The sequence below is a fragment of the Mesoplodon bidens genome (genome assembly GCF_964165515.1).
Source record: "Mesoplodon bidens genome assembly, chromosome: 8".
Taxonomy (NCBI): Eukaryota; Metazoa; Chordata; class Mammalia; order Artiodactyla; family Ziphiidae; genus Mesoplodon; species Mesoplodon bidens.
The window spans coordinates 16,133,836-16,151,890 of record NC_138165.1 but is presented as its reverse complement, the minus strand read 5'-3'; the positions used below and the strand labels follow the sequence as shown (position 1 = coordinate 16,151,890).

General features: G+C 42.5%; 1 protein-coding gene across 2 annotated transcripts in view; it reads left to right on the top strand.

Moving 5' to 3' along the window:
- The first annotated feature begins 603 nt into the window (after nucleotides 1-603).
- Nucleotides 604-18,055, top strand: part of PTPN4 (protein tyrosine phosphatase non-receptor type 4) — a 183,426-nt gene continuing 165,974 nt past the window's right edge. For both annotated transcript variants that reach the window (XM_081242821.1, XM_081242820.1), the window contains exon 1: nucleotides 604-933. The gene's annotated coding sequence lies outside the window, so the exon portion shown is untranslated. The remainder of the gene's footprint in view (nucleotides 934-18,055) is intronic.

Sequence of the window (18,055 nt, the reverse complement as noted above, 5' to 3'; positions counted from 1 at the left end):
AGCACACCGTTCCTGGCACACAGAGGCAACCAAACGTTTGTTTTAGATGAACTCTGTTCTTTGTTTCAGGGTCTATATTTAGGACAGGAAATGATTCAAAACCGCATCCTAAACTTGTATCCTCTTTCAGCATTGAAGTGCGGACCACCTGGGGCCAAGAGGTCTGTTTTTCCTCTTTAAACTTGGGTTTTTGCCCCTCGTAGGGGTCCCTCAGGTCAGTCGGTCCAGCGGGGGGGGCGGGGGGGTTCGCAGTTTCAATGACCAACCGCCGCGGGGCCACAGGGTGGAGCCACGGCGCCCCGCCCCCTCCTCCAGCCCCTCCCACCTACCCAGGTCCCGCCTCCCTCGCACCTGCGCGTCCCCCGCGCTCCGGCTTGTGCGGCCGCTTCCAGCCCGCGCCGGCGGGTGGGGGGCTTGGCCTCGCCTCTCGCGAGATCGCCTCCCGTGGCCGCCGCCGCTGCTCCCGGCCGCTGACTGGCGGCGTCTGCGCAGCCGCCATGTTCGGTTGCTATGCTGTGGCCTGGGAGACGGGGTGTGCTTGAGGGAGGAGGAGACGGAGGAGGAGGAGGAGGGAGGGGCCGAGCGCCCGTTGCACGCTCACACACAAACGCTGCCCGGGATTGCCTCCCGCCCGCTCGCGCCGCGCTGTTCCGCTCCTCCTCCTCGCGGCTCCACATTGTTCTCTCAGGACGCCGGGGTCCCCGGGCCGCCTCCCCCGCGGCCCCGCTGCGGGGCTGGATTAGCTCGTCCCCGCAGGGAGGTGCGGGAGCGCGCGGCAGCCCCGCAGTATGAGGTGGTGCCGGCGGCTCGGGGCCGTGGCGCGGCCGCTGCGGCGCCGGCTGCTGGGCGGGCGCTGAGGGAGCCCCGGGGGCGGCGCGGCCGGGCCTCCAGGCTTTTCTTCTGCAGCCGGGAGGACGCGGCTGGGGCACGAAGGTAAGAGGCTCTGGGTCCCCGCCGGCGGCCGGCCCTGCGTGGCGCGCGAGGCTGGTACCTGCGGCCGGATCTCAGGGGAAGATGATGCTTTTTGCCCCCTCCCTTTCTTCGCGGGGCCTCTGCTCTCCGACCTCCTGCGGGTTTTGGTTGCAGTCTCTGTTGTGGGGCAGCCGGGGGAGAGGGGGTGGAATGTTCCACGGCCCCTAAACTCGAGGTGAGGTTTTAGAGTCTTCTGAGTTTTCCATTGCTGGTAGGATTCTTTTTTTTTTTTTTAATTGGCTCTGTAGTTGAGCCAGAAGGAAAAGTTGAGGACGTGCGGATGCGTGTCCCATGGTTGCCTTAAGATGAAGCGGTTTACAGTGGCACGCGTGCGTGTACGACGGTTCTGGGGAACTTAGAAAGGGAGACTTTATGCCTGCGAGGCGTTAGACAGCGAACCACGGTGGACCAGGGCGATGTGTAGGATTTTCAAGCGCCTTTTCTAGGACAACCGGTACGTCTGCAATATGCCAACTGCTTTTAGAGTCAGAGATTGGAGTAATATTAGGTTGATGTGACCGGATCTCGGGCCCAGTTGAAACAGGACAGTTTAAGCCGTGTATATGGAGAAGAAAAAAAACAAAAAGCCAAAGTATCCGTCTTGTATAGGATGGTTTGTGTAAAAAGAAGACTGTGGAACAGGAAAGCCAGGGCATTTTTTATCCGGATTTATATACTTCTCATTTTTTTAAGGGGGGGAGGAGATGACCTTAAAATAAATGATTATTCAGATCCCAAAAGGTGCTTAATGGAATAGAGCTAAATATTCTATGAGTTAAATCTTGAATTTGAGAAATTCGATCTACAGATTTTTTTAAAAAGGCTTTTTGTAAGCAAAAGTTTGTTTTCTGTACAGAGCTTCATTACTAACTCATAAGAAAAGAGTGCGATCATTTTGTGGGTCCCACCATTTTTTGTCAGAATAAATTTATGCTCCAGTTACCACAAAAGCCACTTTTATGTCTCTGTTTTTTTATGGCACACATATCTCTGTCACCGTTTTTCATTGAAACATGTGCATGGTCCCACAATATCATGATCTTGACTGGTTAATAAGAAGAGAAACATGGTCTATTTTTTGTATATGGGAATATTTGTGATTTAGCTAATCTGTTTCAGACATTTGGCAAGAGATTTTGAAAACACAAGGAGCCATCACTCTATTGTAGTTTTATTAATATTAATTGAGTAGGTTAAAGTTTAAGTTAGAAAAATCACAGGTTCCTCCAAAGTAGCAAGGGATGAGGTTGTGGCTTTCTTATTGCCTCTAACCTGCTTAGATTTTAGGCTCTGGGTATTGAATTGTTTAAACCTTGTGGCTTTTTTTTCTTATCTTCTAATTGAATATCTTTAAAAATGTCCCTAATAACTTTGTTACTTTAAATTTGTGACACCCAATTTCTAATTTAGGCTAGGCATAAAACCAGCATTGATTGAACACACTTGCTAGAAATACTTTCTGGGTCAGATGTACTTAGGATGCAGCCTCAGGAAAATTCATTTGAACTATTCTACTGTGACCAATGTACATTTCATTATTATAGAAGTACTTTTAAAAAATTATAGACTCTCACAATTAGATTTCATCAGTTCAGGTATAGAAGCCTAACTTTAATGTATAAAGTACTTCATGTGGGATAGTAATAAAAACTTTTTAAAAGCTTCTTTTTTTTTTTTTAACTTATGTGACCCTCGTAGACTTCTTAAACTCTGATTTGTATACTTGAAGTATTTGAGTTTTGTCTGCTAAACGTAATCAATTTGTATTTTTGTGTGACAGTACAGTGTGCAGTGTTATCTGTTTAGTATTTGTTTATGACTTATTCTGAGCTCTTTAAGGGGGGCCGTCTGTGGTCATGTTTTTGAGTAAATTATCTTTAAGGAACAAAGTAAGATTGCCAGATAATTTCAAGGAGACACTGTTATTAATTGTTATTGAGAGGACTCCCTCTCCCTCCCCCTCCCCCTCCCCCTCCCCCTCCCCCACCCCCCAAATTTATATGGTCAGTTTTAAACAACAAGGAAGCTTTAAAAATATGGAGAAATCTTGTTTGGTGGATGTTTCAAGATAAATGTTTTAAAGCTGTCCTTTAATTGTTAGTTATTAGGAATGTAAAATTAGTGACCTCACTCCAAATGGCAAGTCTGTGTGACTTAATGTGGCTAAGCATGAATTGTTGCTCCTAAATAAAATTTAGTATTGGCAGAAATTCACTGGTTCCAAACTGAGTTGAACTTTGTTGTCTTTCTGGGTAATAACATGCATGTTATGAAGTAGTTTATGCTGTAGTCTAGATTTGTCAAATTAGTTTACTGTGTTAAGCTGTGAAGCCTTGAAGATTGGTTTAGCATTCTGGAAATCCTTTTTATTGTTTGCCAGAAAAGTACTGTAGGAGGAAGGTGTTATTTCTTCATTTAATATTCAGTTAGTAGCCCAGATGGTGAAAAGGAATATAGTGAAGTATTCTAGGATCTTCTCTACTGGTGTGGAAGTATGGTACCTAGGAGCAGTGCAATTTCTTTCTTTTCCTTTGCATGGTCAGTCAGTACAATCATATTTAAAATAGGACGGGAAACGAGAGGGGAAGATTATTACATTCTCCTCCATTTCATTAGAGGCAGTTTCCCCCACGTTCATTCTTCATTTCATTATTCCTGAGCAGAAACGCTGGAAGAGAGGTGCACGTATTTGAAGGACTTGGTGGGAACAGAATGAAAATTAGGTACTGTGGATTACCTTGCCGGGAAGATATTAATTTGGGTGAGTTATTGTGCTTGTATGTTTTAACAAGGAGGTTTTATAGAGGAGTAGGAAGAGAAAAGGATCTAGAGGGATGTGTTTATTGTCTGTTACGTGCCAGACAATGTAAAGGGGCTTTTCATGTTATCCCACATAATCATCAAGTACACTATGTGAGGTAAGTGTTATTAATCCCCTACTCCCCCTCCCCTCCCCCAAATGGGGGCCAGGGGAAATTAAAGAACTTGTCTAGGATCCCACTGCTGGTAAGTAGAATTCAAGCTAGGTCTGTCTGACTCTGAAGCTCATTCATTAGATCATGCTGTCCAGTTAAACTTTCTGCAGTGCTGGCAGCACTCTTATTTGGCATTGTCACATGTGGTAGCCATTAACCACGTGTGGCATGGAGCACTGGAAACGTGACTGTCGTGCCTGAGGACCTAAATTTTACTTTATTTTTTAAAATTTTATTTTAGTTTATTTTTTTAGGCTGCATTGGGTCTTCATTGCTGCACGCGGGCTTTCTCTAGTTGCATCGAGCGGGGGCTACTCTTCGTTGCGGTGCTTGGGCTTCTCATTGCGGTGGCTTCTCTTGTTGCAGAGCACGGGCTCTAGGCGTGTGGGCTTCAGTAGTTGCAGCACACGGGTTCAGTAGTTGCGGCACGTGGGCCCTAGAGTGCGTGGGCTCAGTAGTTGCAGCGCGTGGGCTCTAGGGCGCGCGGGCTTCAGTAGCTGTGGCATGCGGGCTCAGGAGTGTGGCTTGCGGGCTCTAGAGCGCAGGCTCAGTAGTTGTGGCTCGCGGGCTCTAGAGCGCAGGCTCAGTAGTTGTGGCGCACGGCGTAGTTGCTGTGCGGTATGTGGGATCTTCCTGGACCAGGGCTCAAACCCGTGTTCCCTGCATTGGCAGGCGGATTCTTAACCACTGCGCCACCAAGGAAGTCCCTGGACCTGAATTTTAAATTGTATTTAATTTTAATCAGTTTAAATTGAAATAACCAGATGCTGCTAGTAGCTATAATATTGGACAGCACAACTTTAGATCTTTAGATCTTGCTGCCTAGAAAATCTTAAGTTTTTTTTTTTTTTTCTTTCTTTCTTTCCACGCTGCGCCATGCGGCTTGTGAGATATTAGTTCCCCTGCCAGGGATTGAACCCGTGCCCCCTGCAGTAGAAGGGCAGAGTCCTAACCACTGGACCACCAGGGAATTCCCAATAATCTGAGTTTTGATAGTGAATCTGCCGCTGGCTCGTATATGACATTAGGCAAGTTACTTAGTTGATGAGCCTTAACGTAATCCCTTGTGAAAATGAAGAAGAGGTTATCACTAACGGATTATCCCCAGCATCCCTTCTTACTCTAAAGTTCTACGATTCTTATTAAAATGTACAGTAGTGTTTAATATTCGCAAGCATTATATCTGAAAGACCCCCTTCTCCTTATACTCCTTATATAAAGACTTTTGTTTGTTTAGTCAGTTTCTCTTTTTGAAAAGTGTTTGTGTTGATATAAAGCACACAGAAAGGATAATGGATTATTTTCGCCGCCCCCCCCCCCCAGTTGTTTGGCGAAAACATTGTGTAACCAAAGGCAGTACTTTACCTTGGAACAAAGTTTGAATCTTTAAAGATGTTATTTTCAGCATGCCACTTACCATTTGAGAATATATTACAGTTCCCTGTTGCTTATCAATTAATTCCAAACTTGTTTGCTTGTCCTTAAAGGTTTTCCACCAACATCATCTCACTAACCCTGTTTCTCATTTTTACTTAAGAAGAAAGCATTCTTTTTCTTCCCCCTCTGCCCTTGTTTCTTCAGTTTAAACATTCCTATCTCCAATCCATATGCCTCTTCTTTAAGTCTTACAGAGAATTCACCTTTTTTCCGGAAGAATGCTGCTTAATCCAGTCATAATGATCAGCTTTTGAATACTGGTAATAAGCACCCTGGTGTTTATATATGATTGCTTAGATGTAGTTAGTTGAGTTTGTGCTTTTTAAGTTTTTCTATGTTACCTACTGTGTGTCCTTAATGAACATGTAAAAAAATTAAAAATGGGGGTTGTTTCTTTTGTATTGCCTTACGAATTTAGTCCATTGCTCAGCAGTTCTGCTTTTAAAAAGTTGCTAGTTAAAAACTTATAAATACTGTAACAACGTTCACCCTTAATCACTACTCTAAAAGATATTTTTGTTTCCTTCCAGGCCATTGTCCTGTTGTATTTTTTTATAAATTTGTATGGTAGAGATAACAATTTTGAGTTTAATATATTGGAAACATTGTATTGTAGAGGAAGAGCAATGTAGGGAAGAGGTGACGGACTTGGGGTTGGAATCTGGTCTCAAAAACCTTGGACGAACTATTTAACCTCTGTGCTTACTTTCTTGTCTATGAAATTAGGATAATAATACTTGCCCTTGAATTGTTGTGAGGATTAGGATAATATATATAAAGCATCCAGCATTATTCTTTATCTTTTCATTTTTAAAAAAATATTTATTATTTGTTTTGGCTGTGTCCGGTCTTATTTGCAGCACACAGGATCTTTGTTGCGGCATGCAGGTTTCTTAGCTGTGGCATGCAGACTTCTTAGTTGAGGCATGTGGGATTTAGTTCCCCGGCCAGCGATCGAATCTGGGCCCCCTGCGTTGGGAGCACAGAGTCTTAACCACTGGACCACTAGGGAAGTCCCCCAGTATTATTCTTTAAATAGAAGAGATGATCAGTAAATGGCAACTGGTATTATTTTCCCATCATCATGAATATAATTTAAACAATTGCTTAGATATCCAGGTGATTTATCAATCAGGTGATTTAGTCATTTACCTCTTGTTAAATATTTTGGTTGTTCCTAAAGTTTCCACTGTTATAATCTGCAGTGAATACCTTTGTGCTTACAGCTTGTTTGTAGGTTTGTTTCCTCAGTCTAAAACTCTACGACTAGGATAATGGTTTGAATATTTCTGTGCCAAGTCTCTCACAGAACAGTGGGTATTCTTGTTTAGGAAAAGATGCTAATTTTATTATAAAATTATACTTCATTGTTTTAGTTAATGTATTTTGAATATTTTGGTTTACTGGGGAATGATATAGTGAACATTGATTTGTGTGTTAATTAAACAGACATTTGAATGTCTGTTATAGGGATCACTGGTATACCGGTAAATAAGACATGATTCTTGTCCTTGAGCTCAAAATCTAGGGAGGTAACATATGTCAACAAGCAGTTACAATTCAGAATGACAAGTGTAATAAGATGTGGGGAAAGGAGAAGTGGCATTTGAGCGACGTCTTGAAGGATGAGTTGGAATTGATCTCTGGGTACAGAGAACAGCAATTGCAAAAAGACAAGTATGAAAGGATGCATAGTGTGTTTAGAGAAATGGTCTGTCTGTGAGATGCGTGTTGGTGTCTGATTTTGTGTGTGAATCCGTGTGCTTGTATATGTGTGTTGACTGTAGTGGGAGATAAAACCTTGTGAGGGTCCTCGTATGGGCTGTGAGCGCGGTCGTATTAAGACCTTTAGAATAGAGCTTCCCAACTGGGGTGCCGTGAATGGCTTACCATTGTACCAGAGAATAAGATATCTGTCAGTGTATGTGACCAGAGCATATTGGACCCACCCAGGATGGTTTCTTTTGACCTAGAATAATCTCTTTGACTTGTCCTAGTGTGCTAAAAATTCTTATTTTCTTTGGTGCCAAATTGGGAAAAGCATGGTTTTAGAGGCTCTTAGTTTTGAAGAGTTGATGGTACCCACTCACCCCTTGGCATTCTCAGTATATATAATCAATAATAAAACCAATACCAAACCTGAGAATAAACATAAGGAAAGTCCAGTCGAAGTCCTCCCCTTTCCTCCCTCTCCCCTCCCGTCCCCTGCAGGAATCACCTCACTGTCTTGTGCGTGTATCTGAGATCCCTTTCTGGTGCTCCTGCCAATCTTTTTAGTGCCCCCTACGGGAGTATTTTTTCTGCCGGTTGAGAAATCAGCGTTTACTTTGGGAGCATTTACAGGTATTTAAATGAGGGAAGATAACTCCTGACTTCTAGATGATGATGCAGAGATACAAGGATGGTGCACAAATGAGGTCAGAATGAGCAGAGAAACCAGTTAGGATGCTCCTGCAGCTGTCCAGGTGAGAGATGATAAGAGCCAGAAATGAGCATGTAGGCCTAGAACTGAAAACTGACTAGGCAGTTTCACGAGAACTGAGAGTCCATTTGGATGTAGTGAAAGAGGAAGAACGCTGATGATGATGCTAAGGTTTCTTCTTTGAGCAACTGGAAAGGGAAGACCAAATAATTTTTGTTGAGTACCCATAGTGAACCAGGCGTTTTGCTAGGCACCAAGGTTGTCATGAGTGCTTGTTGAATTTTAAAAATTAATTTATTTTGAAATAATTTCAAACATACAGGAAAGTTGCAAGAACAGCCCAAAGAGCTCCTGAATCCCCTTGAACCAATTTCCTTTCCCTTGAACTATTCTTGCAACTTAAAAAATATTTTTTATAAGGCTTTACTTTTTTATAGCACCTTTAGTTTCACAACAAGATTCAGGGGAAGGTACAGGGATTTCCCATGAGCCTCCCCCCACCCCCTCCTGTTTCCACACATGACTTCAACCAGTTTTTAAAACTGTACTGCGTGCACTGTGTGTATACAGAAGACAAGCCCGCAGCATCTTGCTGTGCTTGGCTCACTGCAGTGCGTGCAGTGAGGCCTTCCCTTTCAGAGGCCCAAAGAAGGAACGTTGACGTGGTCTTCAACCCTTTTCCTCTTTTGTCATTGGATTCTCAGATTTCAGTGAAACTACCTAATCATCTTATTTCTGGTCTCTCATTTTCATCTCTACTTCTAACTGTTTCAGAGGAATGCACCATTTCTCATCTAATTAGACTTTTCTGAACCATTTCAGAGCAAGTTGCAGACCTGATGCCTATCATTCCTAAATAATCTAGTGTGCTTTTACCAAAACATGGGCAGTCTCTTACATAACCCCCAAATCATGAAACCAGCATTGATACAACACTACCTTCAAAACCCCAGATGCCTACAGCTCAATATCAAAAAAAAGCAAAAACAAAAACCAACCCAATCAAAAAATGGGCAGAGGACCTAAATAGACATTTCTCCAAAGAAGACATACAGGTGGCCAAAAGGCACATGAAAAGATGCTCAACATCGCTAATTATTAGAGAAATGCAAATCGAAACTTCAATGAATATTACCTCACACCAGTCAGAATGGCCATCATCAAAAAGTCTACAAATAATAAATGCTGGAGAGGGTGTGGAACATTCCCACCCTTGGTGGGAATGTACATTGGTACAGCTACTCTGGAGAACAGCATGGAGTTTCCTTTAAAAACTAAAGAGCTACCATAAGATCCAGCAATCCCATTTCTGGGTGTATATCCGGAGAAAACCATAATTCGAAAAGATACATGCACCCCAATGTTCATTGCAGCACTATTTACAATAGCCAAGACGTGGAAGCAACCTAAGTGTCCATCAACTGATGAATGGATAAAGAAAATGTGGTATATATATATATACACAATGGAATATTACTCAACCATAAAAAAGAATGAAATAATGCCATTTGTAGCAAGATGGATGGACCTAGAGATGATCATAATAAGTGAAGTAAGCTAGACAGAGAAAGACAAATATCATATGATATCACTTACATGTGGTTAGGGTTACCAAAGGGGAAAGGGGGGCAGGGGGAGGAATCAATCAGGAGTTTGGGATTAACAGATACACACTACTATGTATAAAATAGATAACCAACAAGGACCTACTGTACAGCACAGGGAACTATACTCAATATTATGTAATAACCTATAAGGGAAAAGAATGTGAAAAAGAATATACAGGGACTTCCCTGGTGGTCCAGTGGTTAAGAATCCGCCTTCCAGTGCAGGGGATGTGGATTCGATCCCTGGTTGGGGAAGGAAGATCCCACATGTGGTGGGGCAACTGAGCCCATGTGCTCAGGAGCCTGCACGCCACAACTGGAGAGCCTACACACCGCAACTAGAGAGAAGCCTGTGCACCACAACTAGAGAGAAGCCCACACGCAGCAACGAAAGATCCCACGTGCCACAACTAAGACCCGACACAGCCGTAAATAAAGTAAATAAGTATATTTTTAAAAAGTATATATTATACACACACATATATAATTGAATCGCTGTGTTGTACACCTGAAACTTACATGATATTGTAAATCAAATGTACCTCAATAAAAAAATTTAAAAACAACCCAGAGGCCATTCAGAGTTTTCCAACTCTCCCGGTAGTGTCTTCCTTTCCCTTTTGGTCCAAGATCCAGTTCAGGATCACACACTGCGTTTAATTGTTATGTCTCTTTAGTTTGGAACAGTTCCTTGATATTTCTCTGTCTTCTATGGCCTTGACTTTCCTTGTTCTGTGAGATGTCCCTTAACTTTGGTCCACTCAGTGGTTGCTCACGTGTGGACTGAATGCGTTGTTGCGAAGGATACCATAGGAGTGGTGTGCTCTTTGCAGTGTATCACTGGGAAGCCTACGGTGTTGTACCACGACTGGCCATGTTTAGCCTTGAGCACCTTACTGAGTTCATTTCTGCTGGGTTTCTTTATTATACAGTCATCATTTTCCTCTTGTCATTGGTAAGTCTTTTGTGGGAAGATTTCCAAGGTTTTGTTAATGTCCTGTTCCTCATCAGACCTCTGCCCACTGGCCTTTCGGTCCACTGATGACTCCTGCCTGGATCAACCACTGCTATGAAGGTTGCCACCTGCATTTATTAATTGATTTCTTAGTGAAAAGTCTTCTTTCTTTAATGTATTTGTTCATCCATTTATAGATGTACATAAATAAGTGAATTTTTTTCTTTATTTACATCAATATAGACCCATGGATTCCTGTTCCTATTCAGTGGATTTTATTAGGTATTATAATTTTATATTTTATTTTGATGCTTAAATTGTCCTAGATTGGCTAGTGGGAGCCCCTTCAAGGTGGCTCCCATCTTTCTGACACATCCCCATCGTTTGAGTATTTCCTTACTTTCTGGCACATCAAGATGTTCCAGACTCATTTTGTACTTTTCCTGTCCCAGCTCTGGAATCATCCATTGGAATCCTGATTTCTTTTAGTGGAGGTGGTATTTAGAAACCAAGGTTTGGATGCTTCATGTGCTCGTTTCTGCTGGGGTGCCATTACATTTAGGTCAGACAGAGCTAGGAAATATGTGTATATGTATGTACACGTCTGAATCTCCTTCTTCATCTCGCTGTGTATATGTTTTAAAAGTTCGCACTGATGCATCCATTTCCAGTCTAACACCCCGGGTTTCTTTCTAGTCTTCCCATATCTGTATTTCTAAGCAGTGAGATTCGGCTCCCCTTGTCCTCCGTACATTTACTTCCTTGCTCCGTCCCCTTGTAACTGCTGTCCTCCTGCCCCAGCTCGTTGTCTCCTGCCGCCACCTCGAGGCCCACGCGTGGGGTCCTCAGGGCATGTTGTCAGTTCTGTGCTAGGGAGGGAAGGGAACGTCTCATTGAACCGTTTTATGTCCCTCATTTAATCCAAACAAAACTTTGTCAGACAGGTGTTCTCCCCAGTTTTTTTTTTTTTTTAATTTATGTATTTATTTGAGGCCGTGTTGGGTCTTCGTCTCTGTGCGAGGGCTTTCTCCAGTTGTCGCAAGCGGGGGCCACTCTTCATCGCGGTGCGCGGGCCTCTCACTATGGCGGCCTCTCTTGTTGCGGAGCACAGGCCCCAGACGCGCAGGCTCAGTAGTTGTGGCTCACGGGCCCAGCTGCTCCGTGGCATGTGGGATCTTCCCAGACCAGGGCGCGAACCCGTGTCCCCTGCATTGGCAGGCAGATTCTCAGCCATCGCGCCACCAGGGAATCCCCATCCCCAGTTTTAAAGGATAACAAAGCTGAAATTCAGAAAAGTGTGTGACTTTGGACGTATTACCAGTAAATAGCAGAACAGATATTTTGAATTTAGATGTGCATGACATTGAAGCACCTTTTTTTCCCCCTGTACTGACTGCATAGCCCCCGGCTTCCTGAAAATAGTTGGGAATTCAGAGTATCAGAATTTAGGGTTGTACAGATGGTAGTTGAAGCAGTGGATGTGACTGTTACTGCTTATGAATTGTGTGTAAAGTTAGGAAGAGGGCCACTGGCAGGGCCCCCACCAGCATCATTTAAAGGATAAGGGCTCAGAAGAGAGAGGAGAGTCCAGTTGTGTGGGGGAAGGTGATGGAGGAAGGAGTTACAAGAAGGTGTCAGATGCTGCAGAGAGATGAGAACAAAAGTGCTTTCAATTTGATGGATGGAAAGTTCTTATGACCTTAGCTAGTTGGTTTTTTTTTTTTTTTTTTTTTTTTTTTGCGGTACGCGGGCCTCTCACTGTTGCGGCCTCTCCTGTTGCGGAGCACAGGCTCCAGACACGCAGGCTCAGCGGCCATGGCTCACGGGCCCAGCCGCTCCGCGGCATGTGGGATCCTCCCGGACCGGGGCACGAACCCGTGTCCCCTGCATCGGCAGGCGGACTCTCAACCACTGCGCCACCAGGGAGGCCCAGCTAGTTGGCTTTTAGGTGTGTTCAGGCAGGCCACCTGTATCAGAATCATATGAGCTGCTGAATAAAAAATACCCATTCCGCAGGTTTCATCTCAGACTGTATAGATTTTTTGAAAGGGTGAGTGAGGAATGCGGAGGTGATCACACAGGAAATCTGCCTTAATGCTACTGCTGCTCCAGTTATTCTGAGGTATAGTAAAATTTGAGATTCACTGTAGCAGAAGAGTTACAGTAGGGGGCGTGATAAGAAAGTACATAGAGGAAACTAGACATACAGTGAACGTAGACTAGATAACGCTAAGAAATTTGGTCATAAGGGGAAAAAGGAAGATCTGTTAGGTCATGGAGGAATAGGGAACAGAATCAAGAAAACTGTTTTTTTTTTTTTGGCCACGCCTCGCGGCTTGCGGTATCTTAGTTCCCCAACCAGGGATCGAACCCGGACCCCTGCAGTGAAAGCACCAAGTCCTAACCACTGGACCGCAAGGAAATTCCCAAAAAAATATCTTTTAAGACTACATACACCTTAACATTTTTGGGGGATTAAGAGAAAGAAACTGTAGTGATTATTTGAAAGATGGGTAAGAGAAACTGTGTAGCAACACCTAATATCAAAGAAATGCCCTGAATGAACTTCAGTAGGCATCTGGGCTAGCTCCCTGCCCCCATTTCAAATGATTACCATCTTATGGTGAGTTTCAGAGTTATTCAGAAGTCATTGTTAATCTTGTTTTATTATTAATTTAATGTGTATATTGCCTTTTTGTGAGACAATTGTTAAGTATGGCTACTTCATTCAAATTTCAAAATAATATAAAAAAGCATATATTGAGACTTCTTAGTACTACTCTGTCTGTCCCTCCCTTCCCTGCTCTCTATAGGTAACCACCTTTGTTTTCGTGTATTTTACCAGTATTTATGCTAATAGAAACAAAATATAAATATAAATTATTGTTTCCCCCTACCTTTCTATGTAGAAGGTAGCATACTATATTAATGTTTTATTTAGTAATTCTTTCATTTAAAATATACCTTGGAGATCCTTTGACTTCCATATACAGAGAACTCCCCACTTTTTTCCTCCTTTTTTTATGTAAATATAGTGACATATTCTGTTGTGTGGGTATGCTATTAGGCTAACCGATCCTAATTATTTAAACTTTTATTACTCTACTTTAGTTTTTTAGGCCCTTTTTACTTGTGTGACTCACTTACTTTCACCTCTTCTGTATGAACTAGTGCTCCCATGAGACATTTTTCATCAATGACCTGCCTTACTTTCTTTACCTGAAGTCCTCTAATGCCTAGTTGGATAAGCCTTTCCGACTTTGTGGCCAAGGGAAAGACTTCCTAATTTCAGTAGCTCAGATGAAAAACTCAGTAGCTTCTCTTTTTATCAGAAAAAGAGAAAAGGACAAAACTAATATTCATTGAACTGTACTGGATGTTTTAATGTATGCGATTGCATTTAGTTCTCCCACCAGCCCTGTGGCCTAGGTAGTGTTGTCCCCTTTTTATAGATGACGAAGCTGAGGCTCAAAAAGCTGCGTTGTCTAGACCTTCACAGCTAGAAAATATCAGATTTAGGTTTTGAAAGTAGGTTAATTTGAGTCCAGAATCTGTGTCTTTTCTGCTGCTGTCCTATTTTCTGTCTCCTACTTTTGAATTCCCGAACTCCAGTCTTACAGCTGGAGTGCCTTTCATCAAGAGCCATGAAAAGAGACATGTTTCCCTACTGTGTGTTTCTGACTGCTGGGATGCCACCTGCTTGTCTGCCCTCTACAGCTAAGGCCCTGCTGGCCTGGGGCACTGCCTTGCCTGCTACTGTAAGCTCTGGATATCATTTTCTCACTGCCTGTCCCAGTCGCCTCTCATCCGCACTGTTGAGTTTCCCTTTCTACCCTCAGTTACCTTGTTGTAGCCTTGTCACCACTTGGCAGTATGAAGCTTGGGCACAACTTATGAAATTGTGAGGGATGATGTTTTTTTTTTTTTTTTTTTTTTTTTTTTTTTTTTGCGGTACGTGGGCCTCTCACTGCTGTGGCCTCTCCCTTTGCGGAGCACAGGCTCCGGACGCGCAGGCTCAGCGGCCGTGGCTCACGGGCACAGCCGCTCCGCGGCATGTGGGATCTTCCCGGACCGGGGCACGAACCCGTGTCCCCTGCATCGGCAGGCGGACTCTCAGCCACTGCGCCACCAGGGAAGCCCAGGGATGATGTTTTTAAAAGGTCACCATGTCTTGTCTGGACTTTTACAGTAGTCTCCTTAGAGTGCATTCTGCCATTGGGTTTGCCCTTTTTTAACCCTCCTCTCTACTATAGCCAGAGTCATCGGACATGCACATCTGATCACTTTATGTCCCTATTCAGAATTTTTTTTATTGCCTTTCCATCTGTGTGTAAGATAAAATCTAAACTCATGGTCAGCCCCTACCTACCTCTCCAAACCTCACTCCTGGTATTACCTGGTATGCACAGTGCCTTGCATATGGTGTGTGCTAATTAACATTGACTACACTTTGAGTGAATAGAATAAATGAGTTTTCCAAGGAGATTAAAATTTGGGAAATAATCAGTTTTTAAAGTAAGGTTGGTGTTCCTTTTGTCTGTTTCTTTTTAAGATATTTCTTTTTGCATGGAAGTAAAATATTTTTACAAACTCCAAGGATTTGTGAATTGTTTTACTTACATTGGAATTTTACAACTCCACTTGCTTTATTTATATTTCCAGCTGGATCCATACTACAGTCAGTTACTATGGCTACAGAAGCTACTAGGGAAATGGGGAATCTTCACTGGAAAGGGTTTTGTGATTTGGAAAAGTTCTCCCAGGTGATTCTGATCTTGTGACCCACCTTGCGTCCGGTTATTTTTATGGTTTTTGGTCTATGTTAGCATAATTGTTTACAAAAGAATTGTGTAGGTCAACAGTTCCTTACATGAAATTCTGAGATCTCCAAGCCCCTGAAAAACAAAAGTTTTTGTAATTAATTTGGCAGCCAAACTTGGCATATACTGATGTGAGGCTTTATACATTATTTATTCCACTTAGAGTGAACATTCTTAAGGTTCTCTACAGAAGTTTTAAATAGCAGTATGGTTAATACAGGATGTTAACCTAGACAGACCCAACCAAGAATGTTACTTAATATAAGGTAGCTGTGCAGTATCACCTCTTTATAATTCAAATATTCTGAAGTTCAAAACACTTCTGAAGGGGCTTCCCTGGTGGCGCAGTGGTTAAGAATCCGCCTGCCAGTGCAGGGGACACGGGTTCCAGCCCTGGTCTGGGAAGATCCCACATGCCGCGGAACAACTAAGCCCGTGCGCCACAGCTACTGGGCCTGCTCTCTAGAGCCCGCGAGCCACAAATACTGAGCCCGCGTGCCACAACTACTGAAGCCTGCGCGCCTAGAGCCTGCGCTCCGCAACGAGAAGCCACTGCAATGAGAAGCCCGTGCACCGCAACGAAGAGTAGTCCCCGCTCGCCGCAACTAGAGAAAGCCAGCAATGAAGACCCAACACAGCCAAAAAAAAAAAAAAAAAAAACACTTCTGAAAGTGTTTTGAAACCAGAGGTTTCAGATACAGGATTGTAGACCTGACCCAATTTTTACTACCACCAGTTTCCTTAGCAATGGGTGATAAATGGCACTTTGTTTTATTTTGAATGTCTTTTTAGTGATAATGTAGTTGGGTTTTTTAAAAAAAATCAGTGATTTCATTTCTTCTTGCAAACATTCTGTAAATTTTTTGTTCATTTATCTGGTAGAGTCTTAACTTTTTTTTCTTACCAATTTATAATATTGTAGACATTAACTCATTTTTCTGTGAGCACAGTAGCTTGCTTGTACCATATTCTAAGGTTTTTGTATGTAGCATTTCGATAGGAAATGCTGCAAGCCGAACACCCATGTGTCACTACTTCTAGTGTAAGGGAGGTGACTATGTTCCTTTGCTCAAAGTCCTGTGTTAGAGTGAAAACTAAGGTTTTCACCATGGCCACCAAGGCCCGCCTGACTCGTGGCTCCTGCTCTCTCTCTGACCCCATCTCTGACCACTCTCCTTGTCCACTCTTCTCAGGGTATGCTGGCCTCTTTGGTGTGCTCCATGTCACGTCTTCGTGCTGTTCTTCCCTCTGCCTGAACACCTTTCTAGGCACGGGCTCCAGGCTGAGCATCCGTACGGCTCACTCTTTCACTTCCTTTCAAGTCTGCCAGAAAGTGAACTTCTCAGTCATGCCTGCTCTGAATACCCCATCTATCTAAAATTGCTCCCTGCCCCACGTCCCTGCTCACTACTTTATAACATATATGTCATTGTTTTCCCTTCCTCATTAGAACGGAAGCTCCATAAGGGCAGGAGCTTTTATCTTGTTTGATTTGTTGATATAGTCATGTTGCTTTTCTCTGTCTGGCACATTATGGAACATTCAGTAGATAATTTGAACAAGGGAAGGGTTAGGGGAAAGTAAAGAGGAACATTAATTGTCTAACATGTATAGACACTCCATTTGAGGCTTTTATTTTTTATAAATTTTACAGATTTTTATAGATGAAATCAAAATATAGTAATTGAATATAATATTTTGTTGTATTGGTCTAGTAATGAGAAGAATATAATCATTTTTTATGGGATAATATTTCCCTTAAGTAGGGTTCAGAGTTAGCATCCCCTCTCATCAGATCAATTGAGAATGTTCATCTGTAAAAACCATTCTTAACTCGTGACCCCCAAACAGACAGTGAGCAGGTCTGGCCTGTGGGCCGTAGTTTGCTGGTCCCTGGACTAGGCGACTTTTGCCCAAATTAATGCAAACTCCTCCTCAATACAGTCCCAGATATCTTTCCACCTATAGTTGTTGCTGTTTCTCTGATGAATTGTTTTCCATCTAACTGGATTACTGTTGTTTCTTAGATTTCTCTGGTTTCTGAGGCTTTTAATAATACTCTGTTTTAATTCTGGTATAACTAGAATATTTTAATAAAAGCATAATGTGCATTTCCAAATTTTTTCCTAAAGTCAGTTTTGACTATTTAGAGGCATTAATGATGATGATAATATGGCTAACAGTTATTAGATACTTTTAAGTGTCAGGTACTGTGCTAAAGGTCTCTTATGTATTATCTCATTTCACCTCATAGCAACTCATTTTATAGATGAGGTCACTGAGGCACAGAGCGACTTAGCAACTATCCAAAGTCATAAAGGTAGTAAGGATTTGAACCTTAAAACAGTCTGATTTCTGAGCCCACAGTCTTACCTATTAAGCAGTATTCCCATGTGTACTAATAGTTTGTATTTTTGTAGTCTTGGCCCCTTTGCAGAGTGCCTTCTCTTTTAATCTAACTTCATTTGTGAAAGATTGATAATCAGTTCTTTACAACCAAAAAAAGGATCCATGAGAACATGAGGCAATAAGTAGGATTGGATGGTATTATGAGGAGATGTAAAGTTAGTAGCTTTCCCACTGTTTACGCTTTACCCCAATTAAGAGGTATCGTTTATATCATGCTCTTGATAGCTTCTCTTTTACACTATTCTATTTTGTTAAAAAACATAGGTGTTTGATCCACTAATTTGATTTCATAGTCAATGAGTTTCAAATTATAGCTTGAAACATTTCATTACAGTTAGATGCTATAAACTCTATTGTTTGTGTTCAGTTACAAAGAAAATTCTGCTTATGTGAAACAGTTGCTTTTTAAAGGAAGGATAAAAACTCTAGAGGCCAGATTTCTTCCTTCCTTCCTTCCT